The sequence below is a fragment of the Alexandromys fortis genome, unplaced genomic scaffold (assembly GCF_014885135.2).
Source record: "Alexandromys fortis isolate MF-2015 unplaced genomic scaffold, M_Fortis_MF-2015_v1.1 scaffold_88, whole genome shotgun sequence".
NCBI lineage: Eukaryota > Metazoa > Chordata > Mammalia > Rodentia > Cricetidae > Alexandromys > Alexandromys fortis.
In genome coordinates, this window is record NW_026067961.1 from 5,319,446 (window position 1) to 5,329,571 (window position 10,126).

At 48.0% G+C, this 10,126-nt stretch overlaps 1 protein-coding gene across 8 annotated transcripts in view; it reads left to right on the forward strand.

Annotated features, from left to right (window-relative positions):
* Positions 1-8,929, forward strand: part of Spsb1 (splA/ryanodine receptor domain and SOCS box containing 1) — a 134,528-nt gene extending 125,599 nt beyond the window's left edge. For 3 of the 8 annotated variants that reach the window (XR_007593735.1, XR_007593736.1, XR_007593734.1), the window contains one exon: positions 592-8,928. The gene's annotated coding sequence lies outside the window, so the exon portion shown is untranslated. Of the gene's footprint in view, positions 1-591 lie in introns of all 8 variants that reach the window. The other 5 variants (XR_007593733.1, XR_007593731.1, XR_007593737.1 and 2 more) reach the window with 4 other exon arrangements.
* Positions 8,930-10,126: the final 1,197 nt, after the last annotated feature.

The following is a 10,126-nucleotide window of genomic DNA, read 5'->3' on the forward strand; positions in this document are numbered from 1 at the left end:
TCACCGGATCCTCTTGTCCTTCATCCTGAGATTCTAAGTCCACCACACTCACATTTATTTATCGTATGTGTGCATACACATCCATGCACGCAAGTCAGGGACAGCTTGGAAGAGTCAAGTCTTGGGACTGGAGAGATGGTTTGGTGGTTAAGAGTACTGACTACTCTTCTAGAGGACCTGGGTTCAATTCCCAGCACACACATGGCAGCTTACAACTGTCTGTAATTCCAGTTCCAGGGGACCCGACCCCAATGGCAAAGAACTAATGCACATAAAATAAAAAAAAATAAATTAAAAAGGAGTTGATTCTCTTCTCCTACCATGCTGGGAACCAAACTCAGGTCGTCAGGCTTGGTGGCAGGCGCTTGCCCCTGTGAGCTGTCTCCAGTCCACACCCACTGTTTTCGTCTATTGCAGCCTGCGTTTTTAAAAGTTAATAATTGACATGCCATAAAAATCTCCCTACTAAAGGATCAACAGTCACCTACCTTACCATAGTCCAAGTTAGAATTTTTCAAGTCTATGATGTTGTAAAAGAAATCTGCATTGGGTAGAAACCTCATTGAACTTTGAATTCTTGCTTTTCCCCAGGTGCTGAGCTGTGTTCTATGTCGGGGCTTTTTTACTTTCGATGTTTTCCACTTGAGTGGGTTTGCAGGGGCAAAACCCCAAAGAGTACCTGTGCACAGAACTAAGCGACCTTGGACCATCCATTTTAGAACATCTTCATCACCTCGAGGAGGAATTCTGCAACTTTACCCAGCTTTGGTTCTCCTTCCACGCATCCTAGAAACCACTAATTCATCCTCCTTGGATCCGCCCACTCTTCACACTCTATGTGATGCGATCTTACTTTACGGTTTCCGTTCTGGTTATCTTCAGTGGCCACCACACCTGGCCCTCTCGGTACTTTCTCATGGTGTCGGAAAGGAGACTAGGACTGTATGTATCTCTGGTGCCTGGCTTCTCTCCACTCCTGCCATAGCCTGTGCGCACTCTTCCTCTTTAGAGCTCAGTAAGTGTCCACTGTATAGATAGAATTCATTAGCTTGTTACTTCATTGGCTGTTGGACATGGAGGTTGTCACCATTTCTGGCTATTGTATGAAACAGTGTTGCTATGAACACTTGTGTACAGTTTCCTTCAGGTGTCTGCTGTCTTTCCCTTGGATGCATGCCTAGGAGTGTGATTCTGGGATGCTAGCTCTGTTTAACTTTCGGAGGAACGGCCAGGCTGTTGGGGCTCTCATCACTCTTCCAGAGCCCTAAGCATTGGCCAGTCACATTGAACAAATAACATTATTACTAGACCTTTCCAGGAAGAATCTAAACAGCCCTAGGAAAATGTCAGTTCTAGCTGGGAGGCAGCAGACCTGCTACGCAGAGGCTTTGAAGGCACCAAAGAGGGGCTGGGGGAAAATTCCGGGGTACCATCACTTCCCATGAGATAGCCATTGAGTCTGGCTCCAAGAAAGGGTATCAGTTTTGGCGACTATAAAGCCAACCAGACCCAGCCATTTAAATGGATGCCCTAGCAGAGTCCTGGCTTAACATGTACAAGGTTCAGAGTTTGGTCCCCAGGACTGAAAATTAAAATAAAAAATTGACACTCAGCACTCAGAAGGCTGAGACAGGAAGATAAAGGGTCTGAGGTCAACCTGAACTATATATTGAGATCTTGTCTCCGAGTAAATCTTGACAACACTGTAAGGACCAATCTTGGCTGTCAACTAGACCACATCTGCAATCAACTAAACCCTAGCAGCTGGGCACACTTGTGAGGACCTTTATTAATGCATCATTTGGGGTAAGACAGCTCACCCTAAGTCTTGACCACACCCCTGGTTGCTGCCCACATGGAAGGATGTGGAGGAAGGAAGCTTTTTGCCTGCTTGTCTTCACTCCCGCTGGCAAGTCCATCTGTCCTGCTGCTGAGGTATTCTTTTGCTAGTATTAGTACCTACTTCTTCAGGATCCCAGGATGTTCTGAGGACCAGACGAGACACCCAGCCTTGTGGACTGAGCAACTACTGGGCTTTTTACCTTTCTGCCAGGAGACAAGCGTGGCTGGACTAGCCAGGCCACAGCCTGTAAGCCATCCTAATAAATCCCCTACAAATAGAACATTTTCGTCCTCAGTTCTGTTCCTCTGGAGAACCCTGACTAATACAAGCTCCCGTGTATCAGCTTCATGGGTCACTATCAGTGTGACAGTTCAGAAGGGTGAGCGGGCTCAATGGGGGTTTGTGCCAGGTCTCAAGCCAGGCAGGGGGTCTGTCGGGCGAAGCTGTGTAAGGATCCACCTCTATTCTAATATGCACAGACCCACCTTCTTGCAGCTGGAGGGCTGGGGTCTCCCTTTCCCAGCTGGATGTCAGCAAGGTTCATCCTTAACAACTGACAGATCTCTCGTTCCTTCATCCTTAGCACCCCCATCTCAAGGCAGCAAGATTACCTCAAATCCTCCTCTTGAGTCAAACCTCCCTGACTTCTTCTTCTGCACCCAGCCAATAACGGATTCCTCTTCTACATCCAGCCAGCGATGGGTTCCCCTTCTGCACCCAGCCAGTGACAACTCTCTTCTCTGACAGGTCAAGACCTACAGGATCTCATCATTTTCCTGTCCTCTTCACTGTGACACCACCCCACCCTTCAGAGATGAGAGAAAGCAAGCACAGGGTCGTCTCCAGATTTCCCTCAAGCACAGGGAGTGCGCCAGCTATGAACAGAGCAGAACTGAATGCTGGCCAAGCCCAGGACTTTTTGAAGAGACTGTATCCAGTACTGAACTCCGATTTGTGCCTCTGAAGACCTTGATTTGGATGCAACAAGCATGTGATTGACAAGCAGGAAATAGCACGTGTTTAAGACGTAAAGCAGAGAACTCTTGACACATACACACACCCATATACAGGCCTGTTATCACAATAAGACACACATTGGTCACTCCAAATGTCTTTGTGTCTGCTGAGGTACCTTCCCCCACCCTGTCTGCTCCCCTGGTTCCAGGCAACCATAATCTGCTTTCTATTCCTGGAGATATGTTTTGAGCTTTCTAGAAGTTTCTACAAACTCAGTTACACCCTGTTGTTGTGGATTGACAAAGCCCTCTATTGAAGCCCAACCCTCCAGGATCTCAGGAGGTAACTGTATTTGGAGATCTCTTTGAACTTAAATCAAAGTTTTTACAGTGGAGATTGAGGCCACTGTAAAGATGCGTTGGTTTTTAACTTATGTGTATGTGTGAGCGCCTGCATGTATGTGTGTGTACCACGTCCATACCTGATGCCCACAGAGGCCAGAAGAAGGTAGCAGATCCCCTGGCACTGGAGTTAGAGGTGGCTCTGTACTGCCCCGTGGGTTCTGGGAACCAAACAGGGTCCTCTGAAAAAAGTAACCAGTGTTCTTAATCCCTGAACCATCTCTTTAGCCCCCTAGATCTGTTTTTAATTAATGTTCTTATATGGTACAGGGTATGAACCTAAGGCCTTTTGTTTTGCAGACAGATACAAACGTTCCTTGCCCTGAAGGGAATTATGCCACCTTAAACATAAATCAAAGTGCACCGTATACACCTGACAAACCAAGCAGCCTGCCTGGGCACTCCAGAGCATTGTATGAGACCAGTTGGTTCCTGCCTATGACCTTATGGTTCATGGTGCCCCGGGGAGGAAGGGAGAGAAGGAGGAAGGGAGGGGAAAAGGGAGGGAAGGAGAGACGAAGGAAAACGCTCCTGGAATTTTGATTGCCATTTCATAATCTTAGACCAATCTGAGAACTGACACCCTAATGGTAAACACTGTAACTAAATTATAATTTATATGCCATAAAAATCACTTTAGGATCCATGAGAAGGTTCAACCCTGCCTCAAACAATACAAAAACTTTTTTTAAAAAAAAAGTCCAAAAAACTATGTATGCTAAGATACTCATGATAGTATTGCTTATGTAAGTGATAAATCAAAAAACATAAAGAGGGACAGAGAGGTGGCTCAGCTGGTAAAGGTGCTTGCCACCAAGCCTGATGATCTGAGCTCGAGCCCTGGAACCCTTATGGTGGAAGGAGAGAACGGGTTCTCTCATGTTGTCCTCTGACCCTCACAGGCACACAGGTTCCTGAACACAGACACACACAGAAATGTAAATTGTGTTTAGTTGCCACTGTCAAGGGTACAACTCAGTGGGTTTCAGTACAGTCATAGCCTTGGCCATAACCATTACCGAAGTCCAGGACATTTTTATCATACAAGAAAGGAGCCCCTGGCACTGACAGTCGCTCCCCAGATGCCCGCAGCTGCTAATCTGCTCCATCTCGGAATTTGCCTGCTCCAGACACTTCGTATAAACAGAGTCGCCCAACCTCCAGCCTTGGCATCTGGCGCATTTCCGTGAGTACAGTAGATCAAAGTAGACGGCCTGACAGCAAGGAGTCTACAGTGGCACCTTCATATGCGGACAGACAAACCAGGCGGGGCCACCCCGCAGAAGCAGCTTCCCCACGGGAAGCTCAGACGTCTGCCTTTCCTCAAATCCACTTTAATCTTCTTCCAAATAAGCCACGACATTAAAGTCCAGGTACCCGCGGCTAGAGCTGGCTGGAGTTTAGGGCCGATGGCAACCACATAGCCAGCCTGGCCGTCGAATGTGTTGGTATGGGTTCCACTTGCTACTGGGGCAGCAGTACCCAACTTGAGACTTTTCACCAAAAATTCCTTTACAAGGCGGTCAACCAAAATCGCCCATCTCCCACCTGGCAGACTAGAGGAGGTTGTTCTCGGGGACTCTTGGTGGCTGCTACCCACACCGGAACCCTGTGCCCTAGTCCTGACCCGTCAGCTGCCTGGATGGCTAACTCCTAACACACACACACACACACACAAATACACCACACACCACATCTCCCCTCCTCTGTCTCATGTAGATAAATCCCAGAGAGACTTCCTGGTTTTTCTTGGGACACGGAATGCTGACCGTGAATCCTGGAGTTGTTCCCTCTCTACGAACATTCCTCCCATGACAATGGTCAGCTCATGCCTCTTTGCTTGGAACATTGAGGGTTTTACCACAGCTCGAGATCTGCGACCCGGGAAAATCAGAATGTTTGGGCACATGGCCTCTCACTTCATTCCCTTTTCCTCCGCCTGAGACACAAGCACACATACATACACATTAAAATACAACTTAAAATGTAATAGTGATTGAGGAAGACACTGAGTGTCAACCGCTGGCCTACACACACACACACACACAATAACAACAACAATAATAATAATAACAATAATAATAATAATATATAAATCCTATAGCAAGGTCTGACTGAGCTGGAGTTTTCGTCTGCTGGCTGACCTCTCTGTGGGCAGCCTCTGAAACTGCTGGCAACACCTCGCCAGTTTCCTCCCGGTGTGAGAGGAACACTGTACCAGCGACTTCCAGGGCCCAGTGGTCGGACCCAGGGATCTGAGGATGGAGGGCTCTGCACACACGGTGGGGTTGAGCCCAGTCACCGGCCGGGGCTAACGCCTGCCTGCCAGATGGCCCTGCGAGCCTCTGGTTATGATTAGATGGCAGACGGCACTCGGAACCCAGCAGGCTGATGCTTTGCGGAGAACATTGTTCTATGGCTTTTCATAGTTTCCCAAGTAAATGTTCCGCTCACTGCCGCTTGGATTACGAAGGCCTTGGAAGTGAAGGCGGAGATCTGTTCCCAAACAGATGCCTCGTTTCTCCTCTGTCACCTAGGCACTCGGTATTGTTGTCGGATTGTTTTCCTGGGTCCGCCCGTGCTCTGGGCTCAGAACATTCCCTCCGAGTGATCTCCTGGCATCTGCTCAGCCGGGCTTGCAGCCGCCTCATTTCCCAGCCATTCCACACCAGCTCCTCCTGATGTAGCAGGCGATTTGCCACAGGCAGGTGACCCAAAGGTCCCCTGGTGTTGCTGGGAGGAAAGGTAGCAGCAGAGAAGCAGACGAAGTCCTGCCAAGCCCCTCCGAAGGACAGTCCGCTGGTGTGCCGCCTCCAGGCCTGTCCTGTGACACTAGATACATGCAAGGGCTGTCTGCAGAGGCAGAAGAAGTGTCTACACCCTGGTGGCTCTTGGGCCCTCACTGCCTTTATTATTGCTTATAAAATCTAGTAAACAGATGGTTTGGTTTAGAGAAAGTATGCAGCCAGGATTATTTTAAAAAGAGAGGAGAGAATGAGGAGGGAGAGGGAAAGCAGGGAGGCTTGGATAGCAGCAAGCCTCCGGACAGCTGGCAAACCAAGTACCATGGTCCTGTGTGTGCCTCTTTATGGGACTGTCCTCACTAAGTCTGTGTGTTCCCAAAGAAGCCAAGGTAACTCCCACTTCAGGTGGGGTCACACTCCACCCTCCTCACCACCCCTCTTTCTAGGATCTGTTCGTGTATGCGCATGCCGCTGTGGGGAAATGAGTTTGACGGCACTTAGGGCCAGAAGAGCCGCATGTGGGCTCCCTTTGGAGAAAGGCTGCTCACGCAGTAGGTGGTTATAGAGGAAGAAGGGAAGGAGAGCCCTCTGGAGTAGGGGGCAGTGTCCTGGTTTCTTTTCTTTTACTGTGACAAAAATATCCTGGGGCGGGGGGAAGCAACGTAGTGAGAAGGAATGGCTAATTTGGCTTACAGTTCCCTCGCTTTGGGAATGTCAAGGTAGGAACTCAAGGGACAAGTCACAGCCACAGTCAAGAACATTTTCATCTTTGCTTGCTTGCTCTCAACTAGTTTTCTCCCCTCTTACACTGTTCAGGATTGCCTACATAGGGAATGGTGCCACCCACAATGGGCTGGGTCTTTGTGCCCATTTGACACAAACTAGAGTCATCTGGGAGAAGGAGACCTCAAGGGAGAAAACGCCTCCCTAAGGTCAGGTTGTAGGCAAGCCTGTAGGGCATTTCTTAATTAGTGATTGATGGAGGAGGGCCCAGTTCATTGTGGGTGGTGCCGTTCCTAGGCTGGTGGTCCTGGGTTCTTTAAGAAGCAAGCTGAGCAAGTTGTGAGGAGCAAGCCAGCAAGCGGCACCCCATCGTGGCCTCTGCATCAGCTCCTGCCTCCAGGTTCTGCCCTCACTCTTTTGGATGATCAACTGTCACACGGAACTGTGAGTGAAATCAACCCCTTTCCTCCTCGAGTTGCTTTTAGTTGTGGTGTTTCATCACAGCAACGATAACCCTAATTAGGACAATCTTCTTACATCAATTAACAAAACAAAACACAGACATGTTCATAGGCCAAAATGATCTAGATAATACCTCATTAAGATTCTCTTCCCAGGGGCGGGAGAGGTGGCTCAGTGGTTAAGAGCACTGGTTGCTCTTCCAGAGGTCTTGAGTTCAATTCCCACAACCACATCGTGGCTCACAACCATCTGTAATGAGATCTGGTGCCCTCTTCTGATATACAGGCAGACATGCAGGTAGAACACTGTATACATAAAACATTAAATAAATCTTTAAAAAAAGATTCTCTTCCCAGGTGACTCTAAGTTGTTTTAAATCGGCACTTAAAAGTAACCAGCAAGGGCTGGGGAGATGGCTCTGTAGTTAAGAGCCCTGACTGCTCTTTCGGAGTTCAGTTCCCAGCACTGACATCAGGTGACTCCCAGGCGTGCACTCATGGGCACGCACAGATACATTCACAGAATTAAACACAAGTCTTCATTTTATAAACAAAACAAAGTTAAGCAAAATAGGCAGTGTGAGAACCAAAGTTACATTTTAAGTTTTAATTACTCTGCCTAAGAGATTCATGAAGCAAAAATGCCTCTGATCTGCAAGCCCCTTGCCCAAGGACAGAGAGTTCCTGAAAGGCTGCATGGAGCTGTTGTTTATGGGAGATAACAAGCCGCATGTTTCACTCCCCTAAACAAGTTTGTTTGAGCCATCTTCACCAGATGTGTTTGACCACATGGGCGGGAAGATCACAAGCTCAGGATGTTTGCTTGCCCCTGATTGGACCTCATGGGAAACACAATGAATTATGGGTTTTCCTTCTTAAGCCACTGTAAACTGTGATTCTAGGCATTTCCCAGGAACCTGGGTATGGACCTGGCCAGATTCCATCCACCTGGTCAGTATTTAACTAAAGCTTGCTTCAAATTTGACTTTAAACTGTGGTAGTGGCCTTATTCTCGATCGGTGGGGTTAACATTTTCTGGAGGTCCCCAACGATACTCAGACCACCAACCCAAATTCAGAAACTGCACCTTCGCTCTGGAACTCCAGGGTCGAGGGGCCACTTCAGGAAGCGTGTGCCTTGAGGTTGTCCCAGTTTGTTCATTTTGTGGACTATCGGAGTGAGCGGCCTCGCTGAGAAATTCAGCAAGCATCTAGAGTGATAGTCTGGTTCTGTTCTGTGAGATGCCTACCAGGGATGTGGAGGGGGTTCTGCGGGACCCCAGTATTCTCCTGTCCAGGGCATTTAGCGAGATGTCACCCACCCATCTGGTTCTAGTTCTGGGTGGAAAGTTTTGTCTATTTCTCAAGAGTGTTATGTATGTTTGTTTTGTTGGAAAGTGTGTTTCCTGGTGTGTCCATGAAAATGTTGTCTATTTCTCTTCAGAGTTGTGTCTCCCTGTTTTGTTGGAAAGTTTTGTCTATGTTTTCTAGTGTTGCAAGCATGCAGCTGGGATGAAACGGGTCAGATATTTTTGCTGTTTCTGTGTGTCAGCTGCCAGTGACCACATGGCTGCGTTTATGGCCGGGGCTCAGAATTTATCTCTGAGCTCTCTGGTCGCTGGATTTGGGTTAGAAGTTGAGATGTCTTTTTGGTGTAGGTAACATGAAATTTGTTTTATGCTGGTCTTTATTGGAAAGCTGACCCTGGAGTTGGATTATGGACTTCCCTTTGCTAGACCCAGGCAAGCTTATTGAACCGTTTCCCCTCTGTTTTTCTGTCAGCTCGAGCCCCTGACACAGTGGCAGGGGGAAGAAAAAATTATATTCGGTTTATGTGAACATTCTGTACCTTAATATTTATAAGTTTATTTTAGCCGGGTGGTGGTGGTGCACATCTTTAATCCCAGCATTCAGGAAGCAGAGGCAGGTGGATCTCTGAGTTAGAGGCCAGCCTGATCTACAGAGAGAGTTCCAGGACAGGCTCCAAAGCTACAGAGAAACACTATCTTGAAAAAAGGAAAGGAAAAAAAAAGATTTATAAGTTTATTTTGTTGGATATGGTTAAAAATCTGTAAAATCTGAGGAAAACAGTTAAAACTAGTAACACTGGGAGTTGATAATTAAAAACCTATGCGTGGGTAATTTTAAAGGAACCAGGCGGCAGGCCACCATCTTTAGGAAACCACACAGAGGGTTGGCAACTCTGCCAGGGTTGTAGAAGGTGAATGTCATGTGACCTACCATCTTTGGGCAGGCACATAGCTGGCAGCCATCTTTCTAGGGTGAGAGAAGACAGACGTCCTGAGATTTCCCCACCGTTGTGATTAAAGGTGACCATATGGAGGGGACCTACCAAGAAGGCACCAGCAGCTTTCCAAGATATTTTGGACTGGGGTGGATTTTTGTTGCTATTGTTTGCTTTTCAAGACAGGGTTTCTCTGTGGCTTTGGAGCCTGACCGGGAACTAGCTCTTGGTAGACCAGGCTGGCCTCGAACTCACAGAGATCCGCCTGCCTCTGCCTCCCGAGTGCTGGGATTAAAGGCGTGCGCCACCACCAGCACCCGGCCTAATGGGGGTGGATTTTGTGTGATAATCCCTGTCCTGTTCTGAAATCAAGGTTTATAAAAGATAAGATTTAAAACCAATGCTTGTCCAATAAGGCATTGAAGCTGCACCCCCATGCTTGTGCTGAAGGTTTAACCTTGTAATTTAAGAGTCACCAGGTGACAATGGTTTTAAAGACCGAAGGGATCATGGGGAACAGCTGAGGTTTGCAAATGTGTGGCGGGGCTAGAGTTCCTGAAGAGGGGCCCAGTCGCAATGGTGGACCTTAGCAGTTTTGGAAATGCAGATGCCATGTGACAGTCACCAGAAACACCAGCCACAGTGAAATGGAGCAGGCTCAGATCTAGAAGGCAGGCTGTGTATATGCTGCCGAGGGTGGGGCCAAAGAGGTGACCCAAGCCTCTCAAGAGATCAAAAGGTGAATGATCCCAG